Here is an 18,262-nt window from a genome sequence, read left to right as displayed (position 1 = left end):
ACCCCAGCTTTCTTTTGGTGTCCATTAGCATGGTAAATTGTTTTCCACCCCCTCACTTTCAATCTGGGGGTGTCTTTGGTTTTAAAATGAGTCTCTTGCAGACAGCATATCGATGGGTCTTGTTTTTTAATCCAGTCTGTTAGCCTGTGTCTTTTGATTGGGGCATTTAGCCCATTTACATTCAGGGTAACTACTGAAAGATAGGAATTTAGTGCCATTGTATTGCCTGTAAGGTGACTATTACCATATATTGTCTGTGTTCCTTTCTGGTCTATGTTGCTTTTAGGCTCTCTCTTTGCTTAGAGGACCCCTTTCAAGATTTCCTGTAGGGCTGGTTTTGTGTTTGCAAATTCCTTTAGTTTTTGTTTGTCCTGGAAGCTTTTTATCTCTCCTTCAATTTTCAATGACAGCCTAGCTGGATAGAGTATTCTTGGCTGCATATTTTTCTCATTTAGTGCTCTGAATATATCCTGCCAGTCCTTTCTGGCCTGCCAGGTCTCTGTGGATAGGTCTGTTGCCAATCTAATGTTTCTACCATTGTAGGTTACATATCTCTTCTCCCGAGCTGCTTTCAGGATTTTCTCTTTGTCTATGAGACTCGTAAGTTTTACTATTAGATGTTGGGGTGTTGACCTATTTTTATTGATTTTGTGAGGGGTTCTCTGTGCTTCCTGGATTTTTATGCCTGTTTCTTTTCCCAAATTAGGGAAGTTCTCTGCTATAATTTGCTCCATTATACCTTCTGCCCCTCTCTCTCTTTCTTCTTCTTCTGGGATCCCAATTATTCTAATGTTGTTTTGTCTTATGGTATCGCTTATCTCTTGAATTCTGCCCTCGTGATCCAGTAGTTGTTTATCTCTTTTTTTCTCAGCTTCTTTATTTTCCATCATTTCATCTTCTATATTACTGATTCTCTCTTCTGCCTCATTTATTCTAGCACTTAGTGCCCCCATTTTTGATTGCACCTCATTAATAGCCTTTTTGATTTCTACTTGGTTGGATTTTAGCTCTTTTACTTCTCCAGAAAGGGTTTCTCTAATAACTTCCATATTTTTTTCAAGCCCAGCTAGTATCTTTAAAGTGATGATTCTGAACTCTCGATCTGACATTGTACTAATGTCCGTATTGAATAGGTCCCTGGCAGTCGGTACTACCTCTTGTTCCTTTTGTTGAGGTGATTTTTTCCGTCTTGTCATTTTGTGCAGAGGAGACTAGATTAATGAGAGAACAAAATGCTAGCAGAGTAACCACGTCCCCAGAAAATATACTCTAAACAAATCAGAAAAGACCTGAAGCAGTGGGATAAGAAAGGGAAAGAGAGAAAAAAGAAAAAGAAAAAAAAGAAAAAGATAAAGATAAAAACAAAAACAAAAACAAACAAAACAAAACAACAACAACAAAAAAAAAACCAGAATGTGATCAAATATGATCAGGCTGGTATATAGATCAGTGCCACACACTAGATTTGGGGTGTATTTTGGTCTTTTAGAAGAAAGTGCCTCCCAAAATTTTAAAGAAAGAAAAACTTATATATGTACAAAAATAAGGGTTGATATGATGAAGGGATGGAATATGACTGTAAAAATGGAAATTATAAAAAATTTTATAAAAGGAATTGATAAGAAGTTGTTTGAAAAAAGAAAGAAGAGGATTTAAAAAAAGAAAAAGAAAAAAAAAAAGGGAGAGGATGTGATCAGGCAGGGGAATAGAAAACACCATATACTAGAGATTTAGGGTATATTTTAATCTGTTAGAAGAGACTATCTCAAAATTTTAAAGAGAGAACAACTTATATATATAAGCCAAAAATATGGGTAACTACTATTAAGGGATAGAATATAACTCTAAAAATGAAAAATAAAAATGTTTTTTTTTTTTTAAAAAGGGATTGATAAGATGTTGGTTGAAAAAGGGAAAAAGAAAAATTCAAAAAGAAATAAAAAGACAAAAAGACAGTTAAAAAAAAAATTACCTTTAAAAGACTAAAGAATCATGATAAAAAAGCCGTGAATTCTATGTGCAATAGTCCCCTAGCGCTGGAGTTCTGCCGTTCTCATTGATCGGTAAACTTGGTCTTGGCCGGCTGTTCTCCTGATCTTCTGGGGGAGGGGCCTGTTGCCGTGGTTTCCAAATGTCTCTGCCGGAGGCGGAATTGCCCCGCCCTTGCACCCTCCGGGCTAAGTAATCTGCTCGGGTTTGCTCTCTGGGGCTTTTGTTCCCTGCGAGCTTTCCCTGCAGCTTTGGAGGCAGAGAGTGAAAATGGCGGCCTCCCAATCTCTGCCCCGGAGGAGCCGAGAACTCGGGGCCCCGCTCCTCAGTGAGCCCCCAGAGAAAAGCCGTCAGTCACTCCCGTCTCCCCGCTCTCCGGCTGCACTCCGTGCTCGCCCGGCCTGTGACCGCGCGTTTCTATCTCTGGCACCCAGTCCCAGGTGGAGTCTCCAAACCCAGCAGATCCCTGCGGTGCACTCCCGCGCCGCTCCTCCCGGGGGAGGAAGGTGAGTCTCCCCAGATCTGCCGCTTGTTGGGTCCCTGCTGGAGGCGCAGGGGCCCGACGGTGCCGCGGATCACGGTTTATGGCCACCCCGAGCTGAGAGCCCGCGCCTGGGCTCCGCCTCTGCAGCCGGCTTCCCCGCTCCCTTACCTGAGAGCTCTGCCACACTCAGGCACCCCCGGTCTTTCTGCGACCCCGAGGGTCCTGAGACCACACTGTCCCGGAGGGTTCCACCCTCCGCTTAGCCACCGGAGTGACGTCCCTCAGCGGAGCAGACTTCTAAAAGGTCCGATTTTGTGCTCCGCGGCTCTATCACTTGCCAGAAGCGGCCGACAGAGGCCCCTCCCCCGCCGTCTATCCTCCTGAATATCGCCTCGGAGTCACTTCTCCGCACATCCTACCTTCCAGAAAGTGGTCGCTTTTCTGTTCGGAGAGTTGTTGCTGTTCCTTTCTTCGATCTCCTGTTGGGTTTGTAGGTGTTCAGAATGGTTTGATCCCTATCCAGCTGAATTCCTGAGAGGAGACGAAATCCAGGTCTCCTACTCCTCCGCCATCTTGCTCCGCCCCCCAATACAAATGTATTTTAATCAATTTTATTGACCATTAAAAATTGGCCATTTGGTATTTTGAGATAATGCGTAGTTAAGCTTTTCTACTGATCTATATCTAGTCAACACAGTGTTTCCCAACATGTGTTTCAGAGAACACCAGTTCTAGAGGGTGTTAGTAGATATTGTGCAAAAATGGTTCAAGGGCCAACTGGTTTAGGTTTATTTAGGTTTATTTACTTTATTTAGGTTTATTTACTACAGAACTTTAGAGAATGAGTTTGTAACCAAGAAAGGGAGACAGAATGTATAACATTACCTAAACATTTAATCAAAGTACTCCTTTTATTAGGAACACAGTATTGTACAGTACCTTGGCCAATATTCATCTAGTGAATTCAGGTTATTTAGGAAGATAATTGAAAGTTGATTGTAGGTATAAATATTATAACTTGCTTCAGCATTTCAGAGGGACCACAAAAGAAGATAAAATGGATTGAGCATTATGTTCCAGGCACTGTTCTAAGAACCTGACATGCATTCCCTTGTTTAACATTCAGAACGACCTTATGAGGAAGTTATAATCATCCTCATTTTATAGATGCAGAAACTGTCCAAATTCATGTGGCCAAGAAGTGGCAGGAGGATTCGAACTCACTCTTCTTATTTTTTAATTAACACTTTTTTAAGATTTTATTTATTTGACAGAGAAAGAGCACAAGCAGGGGGAGCGACAGGCAGAGGGAGAGGGAGAAGCAGACTCCCCACTGAGCAGGGAGCCCAGCTTGGGGCTCGATGCCAAGACCCTGGGATCATGACCCAAGCTGAAGGCAGACGCTTAACCGACTGAGCCACTCAGGCGCCCCTCAAACCCACTCTTCTTAACTACTCCACTATAGGGCATTTCTAGGATCAGTTATAGGTCTGACCTTCCCAAAGCTGTCTGATCTTGCACCAGTGTTTACTGTTAATTATTGTTGCTTTTTAGAACGTTCTCTTGTCCTTGTAGGGCTTGAACCCACTCTGTACTCTTCTTTTCCTAGATTCTCATAGCTATTATCACTTGTTTATTTTTCTAGATAACCTGCAGAGTAATATGTCATATTCAAAAAATAAAACAAAAATTTTGTTGGGGCTTTGATTGTGTTAAAACTCTAAATTAATATGAGAAGAATTGACATTTTATGATATTCAGTCTTTTCATTCATTAACATGATTTCCTTTCAGTCTTCTTTCAATCTTGGGTCTTCTCGGGCAGTAGTTCTCTTCAAGTGCATTTTAAGTAACTCAGACTTTCTTTAGAGATGAATATTTGGGGTATGGATCTCTCTTCCAAAACCATCTCAGTCCTTTAATGCTGCCCCCTCACCTTTGGTCCCTCTCTTCATCTCATGATTTAGCTAACTGTACCTTCCCTTCTCTACTCCTTGACAGATTTTTGAAGCCTTATTCTACTATTTGATGCTGATACCTTGTTTATTTTTTTAAAGATTTTACTTATTTATTTGACTGAGAGAAACACAGCGAGAGAGAACACAAGCAGGGGGAATGGGAGAGGGAGAAGCCGGCCTCCCGCGGAGCAAGGAGCCCGATGTAGGGCTCGATCCCAAGACCCTGGGATCATGACCTGAGCCGAAGGCAGATGCTTAACGACTGAGTCACCCAGGTGCCCCTGATACCTTGTTTATGCTTATTTATTTTTATCTCCAGAAATCCTCCAGCAAGTCCGGACCCCTCAGCACCTTCCTTTTACCTCTACCAATCATCTAGAGCAGATCCCATTTTCCCTTTGCCCCCTCCCTGTTCTACCCCCCTTTCACAACATTACTGACTGTCCCACCACCACCCGCAGGCTCTTCTATTGTTGGAATGCTGCCCCCACTCACATTCTGGCCCTGTGCATCCCCTTTGAGGTTTCCTCTCCCACTTCCTTCCCTCACCAAACCAGACAAGAGCTGTGACCTAAATAACTCTGCCTCCCCAGGTTCTACCTGGCCACATGGTAGAATCTCAACAGATGTTTCATCTCTTCCCCTGAAGTCCCATTGACAGAGATGGTGCAGTTGGCTTTATAAGATAAAATAATACTTTGTGCTCCTCTTTCTCTACCCTTAAAAAGATCATGACTATTACCTAGTTTTCATCCCAACATACATAAAGAATGAGGGATACTTTCAGCAAGGCAGGAAGGAGGGTGGTGGTGGCAACGCAGCAGAAGCAAGATAGCAGTTCATTTGTACAGATATTCCGAAGTTGATTGTTCATAATTCAGGAAGTGGCTACATCACTAATGAGTTATCAGAACATTATCATTTTCTTAAATATGTGAGGTGTTAAACTTTATATACTCCTATGTATGGTTTTATTTTGTCTCAGGATGATTCTAGAGATTTCTGTTAATTCATATCAGGTAGAATTTCTCCTGTTTTTCTCCAATAGAATACTTCTCTCATCTGACAATTAAATCCAATGAATTAAAGATTTCTGGCTTCTTCCATGTCCATCTATCTGTAAGAATGTAATCATTGTTGACATTTATTTGAGTAGGCTAAGCATTGCAAGGAGATCTAAAAAGAGATACATGATTCTCGTCCTTTAAAAGCTGACATTTGTGATATGGAGGGGTGGGGAGGACTCCAACAGAGAGCGCCTAAGTAATTTTTTTCAGCCTCTGCTTAAAGACCCAGCTCCAGAGAGTGCACGAAAGGGAAGTTTTCCAACCAGGCTTTTCATAGGGAAACCGAAAAACCCCCAAGAAAAAGTTCCCTCAATTAATACAATTGTCCATTTTCCTCACTGAGTCATAGGCTTACTGGATGGAAACCAAATAATCATTTCACTGTTAGTTAGAGAGCACAGGAACTTCATGTGGAAATGAGGGGGTGAGTTCTTTACTTTGTCTCATCTACAAGGAAGTGATGTGGATGCTTCAGCATCTTTATCCACCTGCTCTTTCAAGGTTCCTAAAATAAATCACCATCATCTCTCCTCCCAGGTCACTGTAGTTGCCTCCTGACTGGATGTCATACCCACTCCTGCCCAGTGAGCAAACACATGAATATCTGATGGGACTCTTAAACCTTCAATTCAATCTATTGACTACAATAGGTACTGGGCTTAATCTGATTAAGAAAAGTGAACATGATTCTGATTATTACCAGAAAGAAACATTTCCATGAGTTTGTTTCAGCTGGTCTGACCACAAGCTTTTGCTGAGTCTCTCCCATGGAAGTGTCAGGCACTGGGCTGGCCCTGGGTATATAGGTAGCTGATAAGAAGTAATGTTCTCTGCCTCTGAGTTGCTTACAGAGTCATTGGGACTAGAGACTTGAAAAAGAGACCATTATGGTGTGATGGTACAAGGAAAGTGTAATGGGGATACAGTGGGGGGGGGGGGAGTTACCTTCTTCTTTCTTCCTTTCCAGGTGGATGAGGAAGAGAACTGGGTTTTGAGAGATAAACATTCCAAGCGGAGGAGACAATGTGCACAGGCACCAGGCCTGCTCAGGGAACAGCAAGCAGCAATAGGGGAATGCCAAAGGGCAGCTGAATCCAGCTGCTGAATCCAGTCTTACATTCCAGACTTAAGGAAATTATCCTTTATCTTATGGATGAGGAGCCAAAGGAGGATTTTACACAAGGATAATTTAGTAATTCCAGCAGACGTGTGGATGGTGGTTTGGAGTAGGATAAGAGTAGAGGCAGGGAGACCAATGGGAGGCTATGGTCAAGGTCCTGGAGATGTTAATGGTCTAAGTCAGTGCCTCAACTCCTGGAAAGTGAGGGAAGAGTTACAGGGCCTGCAACCTGCCTTATTAATTCACTGAAAGAAAGATTTATTCCATAGCTTCTAAGAACACTCATAATTAATTAATATAATCAGCCATCAGAGAAATGCAAATCAAAACAACAATGAGATACTACTTCATACCCACAGGATGGCCATAATCAAAAAGACAGATCATAACAAGTGTTGGCAAAGGTATGGAGAAAGTGGAACCCTCATACACTGCTTTGTATGTAAAATGGTGCACTGCTTTGAAAAAGTATGGCTGTTCCTCAAAAGGTTAACATAGAATTAACATATGACCCAGCAAATCTACTCCTAGGTGTATACCCAAGAGAAACTGAAAACATGTGCACACAAAAACTTATACATGAATGTCCATAGCCACATTTTCATAATAGTCAAAAAAGTGGAAATAACCCAAAGGTCCTCTTAGTTTGGGTTGCTATAACAAATTACCATAGACTGAGTGTTTTAAACAACATACATTTATTTCTCACAGTTCTGGAGCCTGGGAAGTCCAAAATCATGGCTGGATTCTGATGAGAATCCTCTACTTGGTTTGCAGATGGTCATCTTCTCATTACATCTTCCTAGGGGGTTGAGAGAGGAAGGAAGTTCTTGTATGTCTCTTTTTATAAGGGCACTAATCCTATCAAGAAGACTCCACCCTCATGACCTGATTACCTCCCAAAGACCCCACCTCCAAACACCATCGCATTGTAAGTTAGTCTTCCACTTATGAATTTGAGGGGAACACAAGCATTCAGTCCATAGCAGTCCTTAAGTTGATGAATGAATAAATAAATGTGGCATATCCATATAGTGGAATATTATTTGGCAACATACTACAAGAGGGATGAACCTTGAAAACATTACACTAAGTGAAAGAAGCCAGTCAGTCACCAAAGACTACACATTGTATGATTTCATTTATATGAAATGTCCAGAGTAGGCAAATCTACAGAGACAGATTAGCAGTTGCCTGGGGCTAGGGAGGAAAATAGGGGTGACTACTAAAGGGAACATTTCTTTCTGGTGGGATGCAAATATTCTAAAATGGATTGTGCTGATGGTTGCACAACTCTGTAAATAAACTAAAAACCATTGAACTGTACACTTTAAATGAGTAAGAGATATGGTATATGAATTAGATCTCAATAAAGTTGTTACCAATAAAAGGGCAAAAATGTTACATACTAATTATGGAAAGAGAGAAAATATAAGTAAAACTAATATAACCTTCTTCACCAATCTGTAGTATGAAACAATCTATCTCTTCTTTCTCCAGATGATCACTCCATCCCCTTTGAGACCATGCTTCACAGGCTGATATATGTAGAGGGCAGTCCTTCCCAGTACCAAGAGACAGCATGGGAGACCCAAGTCACCACTCCTTTGTGCTCCTGCTCCTGAAGTAGGACCCATGGAGTTATGGGTGCTGGGGATTAAGACCACAAAGGTAAAGTGCCATTTTCATCACATCATATCAAGGTTACATACTACTAGCATTACTTGTCACTGTTGCTGTTGATCTTGGTCACCTCGCTGCAGTAGTGTTTGTCAGGTTTCTTCACTATAACACTACTCTCCCCCCACTTCCATACTGTACTCTTTGGAAGGAATTCACTATGCACAACCCACACTTAAGAGTGGGGAGTTATGTTCCACCTCCTTGTGGGCAGAATAGATTTGGAGTTCTGCATGGGAGATATGTTCATTCTCCCTGCATTAGTGAGGGTTCTTCAGAGAAACAGAACCAATAGGTGACAGATAGAGATAGATAGGTAGATGATGGATAGATAGATAGATAGATAGATAGATAGATAGATAGATAGATAGATAGATAGATAGATGATAGATATACATATAGACCTACAGAGAGAGAGGAAGAGATTAGAGGAATTGGCAATTATGGAGGTTGGCAAGTCCCAAGATCTGCAAGGTGAGATGGCAAGCTGGAGACCCAGGAGACCTGATGATACAGTTCTAGTCTGAGTCTGAAGGCCTGAGAACAAGGAAGATCCAATGTTTCAGTCTGAGTCTGAAGGCAAGAAGAAAACCTATATTCCAGTTGAAAGGCTGTCAGATATGAAGAGTCCTCTCTTACTTGGAGGAAGGTCAACCTTCAACTGATTGGTTGAATCCCTCCTACATTAGGGAGTGCAATCTGCTTTACTCAGTCTACCAATTTGAATGTTAACCTCATCTAAAAACACCTTCATAGAAACATCCAGTATAAACTTTAACCAAATATCTGGCACCCCATGGCCCGGCAAATTGACACATATAATTAACCATCACAAGTCCACATCTTATAAGTGTGGCACCCATATGTACCTCCTTAAGCCATACTTGATCTCCAAATAAAGACAATAGCAAAATCATAATTCCACCTAACACGGTACAACTATCTTGCATACAGCTGGAAACACACTAACCCCTTACCCAGAAGAGGACATAAAGTCCTTAAGTAATATTTACTCTTCTCCTTGATATGCTGTAACTTAAAAACTCATAAAAATTATATTCCTTGTCTCTCTAACTGGTCACATGGCTGTAGCTGGCATTTATAATTACCGTCTTCCACTACCCATTCTGTATTCCCTTTGCCCTCAACAAGCCCTTCAGCTGGTCCTGGTTCTCTATCTGATGGAGTGACCCAAACCTTCATTTCTGAAGGATCTGGGGCATTAATAGTCCAGCCTGGATTGGGTTATAGATTTCAATTTACCTTAATCATAGGACATGGTAATACTAAGAGACACCCTAAGAGATCTCCTGTATTCCAGACATAATCTTCCTTACATTCACTATGGAGTAGCAGTCCAATTTCCCCTTGGTAGTCAAGATCAGTTACCCCAGGCAATATAATAGCTCCCTTCTTTGCTTGTTGATTCAGAGGCATGAGGAGCCCAAAGTGGCTGGGCAGCCATCTTAACTTTCAGTTCAGTGGACTCATTGTTGTGTCTTCTGGTGGAAGCATTCTTCCCTTTACAACTAAGGCCTCTATTCAACAAATGGTGTTGGGAAAACTGGACAGCAACATGCAAAAGAATGAAAATGGACACTTACACCATACACAAAAATAAATTCAAAATGGATGAAAGACCTAAATGTGAGACAGGAAACCATTAAAATCCTAGAGGAGAACACAGGCAGCAACCTCTTTGACCTCGGCTATAGCAACTTCTTACTGGACATGTCATCACCAGAGGCAAGGGAAACAAAAGCAAACATGAAGTATTGGGATTTCATCAAGATAAAAAGCTTCTGCACAGTGAAGGAAACAATCAACAAAATTAAAAGGCAGCCTATGGAATGGGAGAAGATATTTGCAAATGACATATCTGATAAAGGGTTAGTATCCAAAATCTATAAAGAACCTATCAAACTCAACACCAAAAAAACAAACAATCCAATTAAGAAATGGGCAGAAGACATGAATAGACATTTTTCCAAAGAAGACATCCAGGTGGCCAGCAGACACATGAAAAGATGCTCAACATCAGTCATCATCAGGGAAACACAAATCAAAACCATGATGAGATACCACTTCACACCTGTCAGAATGGCTAAAATTTACAACCCGGGAAACAACATATGTTGGCGAGGATGCAGAGAAAATTCTCACTATTGGTGGGAATACAAACTGGTGTAGCCACTCTAGAAAACAGTGTGGAGATTCCTCAAAAAGTTAAAAATAAAACTACTCTATGATCCAGCAATTGCACTACTGGGTATTTACCCAAAGGATACAAAAATACAGATTTGAAGGGTACACACATCTGATGTTTATAGCAGCATTATCAACAATAGCCAAACTATGGAAAGAGCCCAAGTGTCTATTGACTGATGAATGAATAAAGAAGATGTGGTATATGTATACAATGGAATATTACTCGGCCATCAAAAAGAATGAAATCTTGCCATTTGCAATGACATGGATGGAGCTAGAGTGTATTATGCTAAGTGAAATAGGTCAGTCCGAGAAAGAAAAATACCATTTGATTTCACTCATATGAGGAATTTAAGAAACAAAACAGATGGACATATGGAAAGGGGGAAAAAAAGAGGGAAACAAACCATAAAAGATGCTTAATTACAGAGAACAAACTGAGGGGTGATAGAGAGAAGTGGGTGGGGGATGGGTTAAATGGGTGATGGATATTAGGGAAGGCACTTGATACAATGAGCACTGGGTGTTATCTGTAAGTGATGAATCACTAAATTCTATATTTTTTAAAAGATTTTATTTATTTATGTGAGAGAGAGAGAGCATAAATGGAGGGGAGGGACAGAGGGAGAGGGAGAAGCAAACTCCCAGCTGAGAAGGGGGCCCAACGTGGGGCTCGATCCCAGGACCCTTGAATCATAACCGGAGCCAAAGGCGGACACTTAACTGACTGAGCCACCCAGTGCCCCTAAATTCTATTTCTGAAACCAATATTACACTATATGTTAACTAACTAGAATTTAAATAATGATTTGAAAAAGAAAGAAAAAAAAAAAAAAAAAGAACTAAGTCCTCTTCCAGACCAGCAAAGCATAAGTTGTGAGAATAGGAAGCAAAAAACTTTGCTACTGGATCACTGGGGTAATAGTAAGTGGTGCCACTCCCATTTCCACCCCTTGATTCCTGGACTCGTGAGCTATGGGAGAAACAGCACCATATATTGGATGTCGATTCACAGTATGTACAGTGTTCCAGAGAACCTTGTCCCAGCCCTGCAAGGTATGGCCACCTAGCTGGTGCTGTAACTGAGTCTTCAAAAGGCCATTCCACCATTCTATCAAGCCAGCTGCTTCACAATGTAGGGTAAGGAGGAGAAGATGGTAAGACCAGTGAATCCCTGAGCATGAACCCACTGCTGTACTTCATTTACTGTTAAATGAGTTCCTTAATGAGAAGCAATGCTGCGTGGAATACCATGATGGTGGACAAGGTTTTCTGTAAGTCCATGGATAGTAGTTTTGGCAGAAACATTCCATGTAAGGAAAGCAATTTCATATCCAGAGTAAGTATCTGTTCCAGTAAAAACAAAACACCGCTCCTTCCATGATGGAAGCAGTCCAATATAATCAGCCTGCCACCAGGTAGCTGGCTGATCACCCTGGGAAATAATGCCATACTGGGGGCTCAGTGTTGGCCTCTACTGCTGGTGGATTGGGTACTCAGTGGTGACCATAGCCAGGTCAACATTGGTAAGTGGAAGTCCATGTTGCTGAGCCCATGCATGACCTCCATCCCTACCACCAGAGCCACTTCATTCATGAGCCCTCTGGTTGATATGACAGAGCCTCTCCCTGGGGAAATACAGAATGAGTCATCCTATCCACTTGATTATCAAAATCCTCCTCTGCTAAGCTCACCCTTTGGTTAATATTCATTTGGGACACAAATATATTAAGACCTTTGCCCTTCACAGAGATCTTTCTACATACACATCCCCAAGTTTCCTTGTCATGGAGTTTCCAATCATGTTTCTTCCCTGACCATTTGGCTACAGTCCATGAATCAGTCTATAATCACACATCTGGCCATTTCTTCTTCCTAACAAAGTGAACAACCAGGTGCACCACCTGAAGTTCTGCCCCCTGGGGGGGAGGGTTCCCTTCACCACTGCCTTCAGGGATGTCCCAGGAAGGGTCTGTAGTTCTACAGCTGTCCACTTGCAGGTGGTACCTACACAATGTGCAGAACCCAGGCTTTGTAAACCAGGCTCAAGTCTTCTCTTCCTCAGTCAACTGATTGTAGGCAACTCTCCATAAGGCTGGAGGTGCAGGCTGGGGAGAGAAGATAGTGTAGCGAGTGAGACCAAGCGCATTTGGTCCTCTTCTTCATGTAACTTTCTTGTGCACACTTACATATATACCACTTCCATTTGATGATGGGGTGCTGCTGTGCATGGCTTGCAGCGGGGGGCGGGGGGGGGGGGGGGGGGGGGATAAAACACCCAGTTCACAATGGGAAGTTCAGGTCTCGTGTTAACTTGGTAGCCCATCGTTAAGCATTAAGTCTCTACTAAGGCCCAGTTGCAGGCTGAGAGCTGTTTCCCGAAAGGAGAGTAGATATTTGCAGAGGATGACAGAGCTTTGCTCCCCAAATCCTAAGCGAATGTGCTGCAGTTCGCCCATAGGGACCTGCCTGAGGCTCCAAAACATCCTTATCTGCTACTGACATTTCAGACGCCATCGGATATGCTGGGTCATATACCACAGTCTAGACTTGTTGCAGAGCCTTCTGTTGCTCTGGGTCCCACTCAAAACCAGCAGCTTTTTAGGTCACTTGGTGAACGGGCTGGAGTAACACACTCAAGTGAAAATTATGTTGCTTCCAAAATCCAAAGAGGCCCCCAAGGTGTTGTGCCTCCTCTTTGGTTGTAGGAGGGGACAGATCCAATTTAAGGAGTTATGTTCTACCTCCTGGAGGACAGAGTATCTATATAATTTATTTAGAATTCTTCTGCACAGGAGATTTGTCTCTTCTCCCTATTTCTTTATTCAAGCATTTATACATGTCAGTATGGACCCATGAATATTTGTTTCTACTTTGGGTTGTAATCCAATACTACTTAATTTTGTTGCTCAAATTGTTCCAGCTTTGGCCATTGGGATCAGGACTTTATAAAGTTCCATAGGTGATTCCATTGCGCAGCCAAGGCTGAGAACCACTGCTGTAGGTAAAACGTTGTTTAGAATTTTACCACCATGAAAGCATTGATTTCCCTCAAATTAGGACAGATCCAAACTGAAAATAAAAAAGAACCTCAGATGGAGTCATATGCACCTGCAAATACTAACTTATACCTTCAAAGGGCAGTTAATTAGGGGTTTCTCCCTCTCTGCTCACTTTTTAACTGTAGACTGGGGCCTACATAAAATAATACTTGTTTCTTGATAAGGACAAATTTTAAATAAGTGGAGACTGTAGAAGAATTCAGTTCTTAAATCAACAAGCTAAGAGCTGCCTCATTGCCCAGAATAAGAGAAGATAAGTGACCCTCTGATAACTCCAGGGATTAGAACTCCGGATGTTTCTGCAGAGATGAGTGACTGTCTTGGGCAAGCCGCTGTTTTCAGTAAGTGATCTTGGCAACAGCAGCCTCAGTAGCTTCACCTTCAGGGAAAGATTCAACTGACTTTAACTAGGTCGAGACTTAAAAGGGCTTCTCCAAGGATCCCTGGCATGCAGAAGTAACAACTCAGAAAGTTACTGGTTCATTATTCTGAGCTAAAATCCCTTTCCCCAAGTATGGGCCTAGCCAAAGGGATAGCTGATTTCTAGCCCCAACAGTTTTAATTTGGGATTGCTATCAAGACAGCCAGTCATTTCAGCAATCCTCCTATAACATCTAGCAGCAATGACTGTCAAACGAATTTTCTTAGAACAACCCTGGCATAATTTTCGTAGAACAGTGTTTCTCAAGGTGTGTCCTGAACCAGCAGCATCATCATCCCCTAAGGACTTGTTGGAAATTCAAATTCTCAGGTCTCACACCAGACCTACTAAATTAGAAACTCTAGGATGGGTCCCAGCAACCTGTCCTAACAAGCCCTCCAGGTGATTCTGATGCATACTCAAGTTTGAGAACCACTGCCCTAGAATAAACCCAAGCAATCCTAGCATTGGTTTCCCTCTTTTCCTGGTGGCTTCTGTGATGAATAATAATGACCCGACTAGTCTCAGTGTTCCAGGAGCTCCCCACCAGTTCTGGGGAAGAGCAGGAACCATCTTTGTAACCCTATAGGCTATGCCTAGAACATGGTAGGTGCTCAGTAAATGCGTACTAGATGAAGGGATGAATGAATAGACAATAGAAGGGGAAGAATACCTGGAGGAGATTCATGAATGAGATCAATCAGCATGGTCCTAGAATGGAGGCTTGGAGACTTTTCACAATCCTACTGCCTTGCCTTTTGGGGTAATCATCAGAGACTGACTCAGAGTCCCTAAATGCTGGGCTCTACCACATTCCAGCTACCCTCAGGGCCCCCCTCAGGACATTTGGTGCTCCTCCTAACAAACAGCATTGCCAATCTCCTCTTTCCTTGAACCAGAGTGAGCTGAAGAAAAGCAAAAGACATCGGGAAAGGGGAGAGCAGGAGCCTTGCTGAACAGGAGGATGGGGCCAGGCAGAAGAAGGGATGCTGACAGGACAGAGAGATTGCACGTGGCTACCATGGAAGGGAAGAAAATCCAGCAGGGAAATACAGGTAAAGTGGGTAAAGTGCATTAGTCCAGTGAGAAGGTTCGTAGAAAATAAATAAATAAATAAATAAATAAATAAATAAATAAATAAATAAATAAATAAAATAAAACAAAATAAAATAAAAAGAAGGTTCATAGAACCTTCATGTATGCAGAAATGTAACAACCATGTCCACATGTCCTGGCCTGGGCCAATGGGATGTTTGGGGAGAAGGGGTGTGTGTGTGTGTGTGTGTGTGTGTGTGTGTGTGTGTGAGAGAGAGAGAGAATGAGAGAGAGAGGAATCTCCTGGCTTTAAAATGTTGGCTCTTATTTGTAAAACCAGTCAATGCCAGACAAAAGGCTTCTGCCAACAGCCAGGTTGAAAGCATCTGTTGGGAAATTTTCATTTTTTTCCTTTAAAAAATTATTTTTCTGCCTACCATTCATCAGGATGGCTATCATCAAAAAATTGGAAAATAGCCAATGTTGGCCAGGATGTGGAGAAGTCGGAACACTCGTGCATTGTTTGTTGGAATGTAAAATGATACAGCCACTTGGAAAACTGTTTGGCAGTTCCTCAAAAAGTTAAATTGCATAGAATTACTACATGATCCAGCAATTCCACTTCTAGGTATATACCCAAAAGAGTTAAAAACAGAAATTCAGATACTTATATATTCATTGTTCATAGCAGCATTATTCACAATAGCCAAAAGGTAGAAATCATCTAAATGCCCATCATCAGATGAATGGATAAACAAAATGGGGTATATACAAACATGGAATATCATTCGGCCTTCAAAAGTCATGAAATTCTGACACATGTTACAATAGGGATGAACCTTGAAGACATTATGGTAAGTGAAATAAATCAGACTCAAAAGGACAAATATTGTATGATTCCACTTATCTGAGGTACCGAGACTAGGCAAATTCATAGGGACAGAAAGCAGAATACAGAGCACTAGGGGCCAGGTAGAAGCAATGAGGAATCATTGTTTAATGGGTACAGAATGTCAGTTTGGAAAGATGAAATAGTCCTGGAAATGGACAGTGGTGATGTTTGTATATCTTGTGAATATATTAGTGCCGCTGAATCATACACTTAAAATGGTAAATTTTTTGTACATTATTTTTCTAAAAAATAGCTAACATTTACTGACTGTCTATATGTGCCAGGAAGTATTCTGAGTGCTGTAGGTTCTCACTATTGCCCTCTGAGGTGCTGTTATTATCATCCCAATTTACAGATGAAGAAACAGAGGCACAATACGGTTAAGCACCTCTTCCAGGTCATACCTGGCTGGCATCAGAGTCAGGTTCATGCCCTCAAATGTGATGAACACTGTCTCTGCTCAATCCAAGTAATCATCTCAGTAGAGAACCCATCTGACCATCTGAATGTAACTCAGATGTCACAAATCCTGGCTCTGCTCCTTGCTGGCAGTGTGGGCTTAGACAGATTATGTGTGCACTTTACCTCCCAAACCTCCCAAATTTGTTCATGTCTCTGTATCTCTACTTCTGTCAGCCTCTCTAGCTTCTCCTTCAGCAGCAGGCTCGTTAATGGGCTCTGGGCCACTGCCATTTACCTTATCATCTGTTCTCTACAGAGCAGCCACAGTGGCCTTCAAAAGTCAGAACCCATTAGTCCCTGCATATGACATTCCAAAGGCCTCCTGCAGTACCCAGAATCACTTCCTAACTCCTAACCCTGAGAGAACAGGTAAGTCCATCATACCAGAAGCCCGGGTAGGAAGCTCTGCTCTTCAGGAGTTGGCGCCTGCTTCCCTCTCCAACTCTGCTCTATACCAGACTTCTTCCTATTCCTCCAATGTGCCCAGTTGGTCCCACCTCAGGACCTTTGCACTTGCTGTTTCCTCTGCCTGGGTTGCTTTTCCCCCAGGTCTTGTTATGAAACCTCCTTTCTGTCATTCAGGTTACAGCTCACTAGTAAATGTTATTTCTTTGAGCTACCATCTCTGAAGACTAATCAAAAACAGACCCCCAAACACATCGTCTTATTTTATTCCTCTATACTACTTACTACTATATAATAGTTGTTCACAGACTTATTTGTCTCTTATTTTTATTTTTCCCTTGAAATAGAAGTGCCTTGAAGGCAGTAACCTTGATTTACCACTGTTTCTGGAGGACCAAGCTCAATGTCTGGCATATCAATAAATATTGGTTGAACACACGAATGAAAAAATGAGCCTGGACATCCTTACCTGTATAATCTGAGCCTCCGCACATGCTGATCACCCTGCCTGGATGGCTTTTGTCCCTCTTTGCCTGGCTGTCTTCTACTTGGACAAGGTGTCTGCTTTTCACCCTCTCAGGGGCACCTTCCCTCACTCCTCAGACCACATTGAATCACTTTGTTCCCTGTACATTTCACCACCTAGTTCTTAATGTCCGCCTCCCTCGATAACATTTCAGCTCCCCAGGAGAGCTGGGACTCTGTCCATTTTTGTCCCAACACTATTCCCAGTGCCTAGCACCATGCTTGGCTTGCATGGGTGCTCAATAAATGTTTTTGAATGAATTAATTTTGTAAGATTAAGTTAATACTTACCTGGGTTGTTGTGAAGAGTTAATGAGGTTTTGTGTGTAATATGCTTCACAGAATTTGGCACAGAGTAATTACTCCCATTACAACAGTAGCAACAATAACAAACACATGTTAGAAGCAGAAGAGGCCAGGCCAGCCACTCAGCGAACTGAAGCTAGCATGTGGAGACTGTCGCTGCCTGGTTTGAAGAAGGAGGCAGCTGGAACAAAACTTGAATACCCGTTAATAATCCTGATGCCAGTGGGACTATCAAATCTCACAATTCTTTCTGCATTTTCTTTGACAACTGTGGCCTGATCAGGTGACTGTCTTGCATGGTGCTCACTCTTAGGGACAGATCCAGCCTTCTGAAGCCTAGAGCTTATTCAATCTGGGGCACCCTCCTTAAGAAAAATAATACAAAGATACAAATAAATAACTACAACATTATGAAAGTGAGTATAAAGAATGAGAAAAAAAGACAAACAAATTTTTTAAAAAGCTTACAAATACTACAAATATTACAAAATTCAGAAAAATAACAATATTTTTATTAGTTAATAGCTAAATCACCTCTACATGATAAATTTTGGGAAAAAAGTAAATTTGTATTTGTTAATGATTAAATAACCTCTATAATATTTTTCTTTACATTTCTGGGCTACATAGTCTTTAATCACCTGTTTAT

At 41.8% G+C, this 18,262-nt stretch overlaps 1 protein-coding gene across 2 annotated transcripts in view; it reads left to right on the top strand.

Moving 5' to 3' along the window:
- The window catches only part of SPRYD7 (SPRY domain containing 7), a 48,877-nt gene extending 30,904 nt beyond the window's left edge, over nt 1-17,973 (top strand). Inside the window, exons 7-11 of one of the 2 annotated variants that reach the window (XR_004678937.1) lie at nt 6,035-6,147; nt 8,118-8,288; nt 14,888-15,043; nt 16,634-16,746; nt 17,130-17,973. The gene's annotated coding sequence lies outside the window, so the exon portion shown is untranslated. The remainder of the gene's footprint in view (nt 1-6,034; nt 6,148-8,117; nt 8,289-14,887; nt 15,044-16,633; nt 16,747-17,129) is intronic. The other variant, XR_004678936.1, reaches the window with a different exon arrangement.
- Nucleotides 17,974-18,262: the final 289 nt, after the last annotated feature.

The sequence above is a fragment of the Mirounga leonina genome, unplaced genomic scaffold (assembly GCF_011800145.1).
Source record: "Mirounga leonina isolate KUSES-001 unplaced genomic scaffold, KU_Mleo_1.0 Mir_127, whole genome shotgun sequence".
Classification (NCBI taxonomy): domain Eukaryota; kingdom Metazoa; phylum Chordata; class Mammalia; order Carnivora; family Phocidae; genus Mirounga; species Mirounga leonina.
This window is presented reverse-complemented; position numbering and strand designations above follow the sequence as displayed.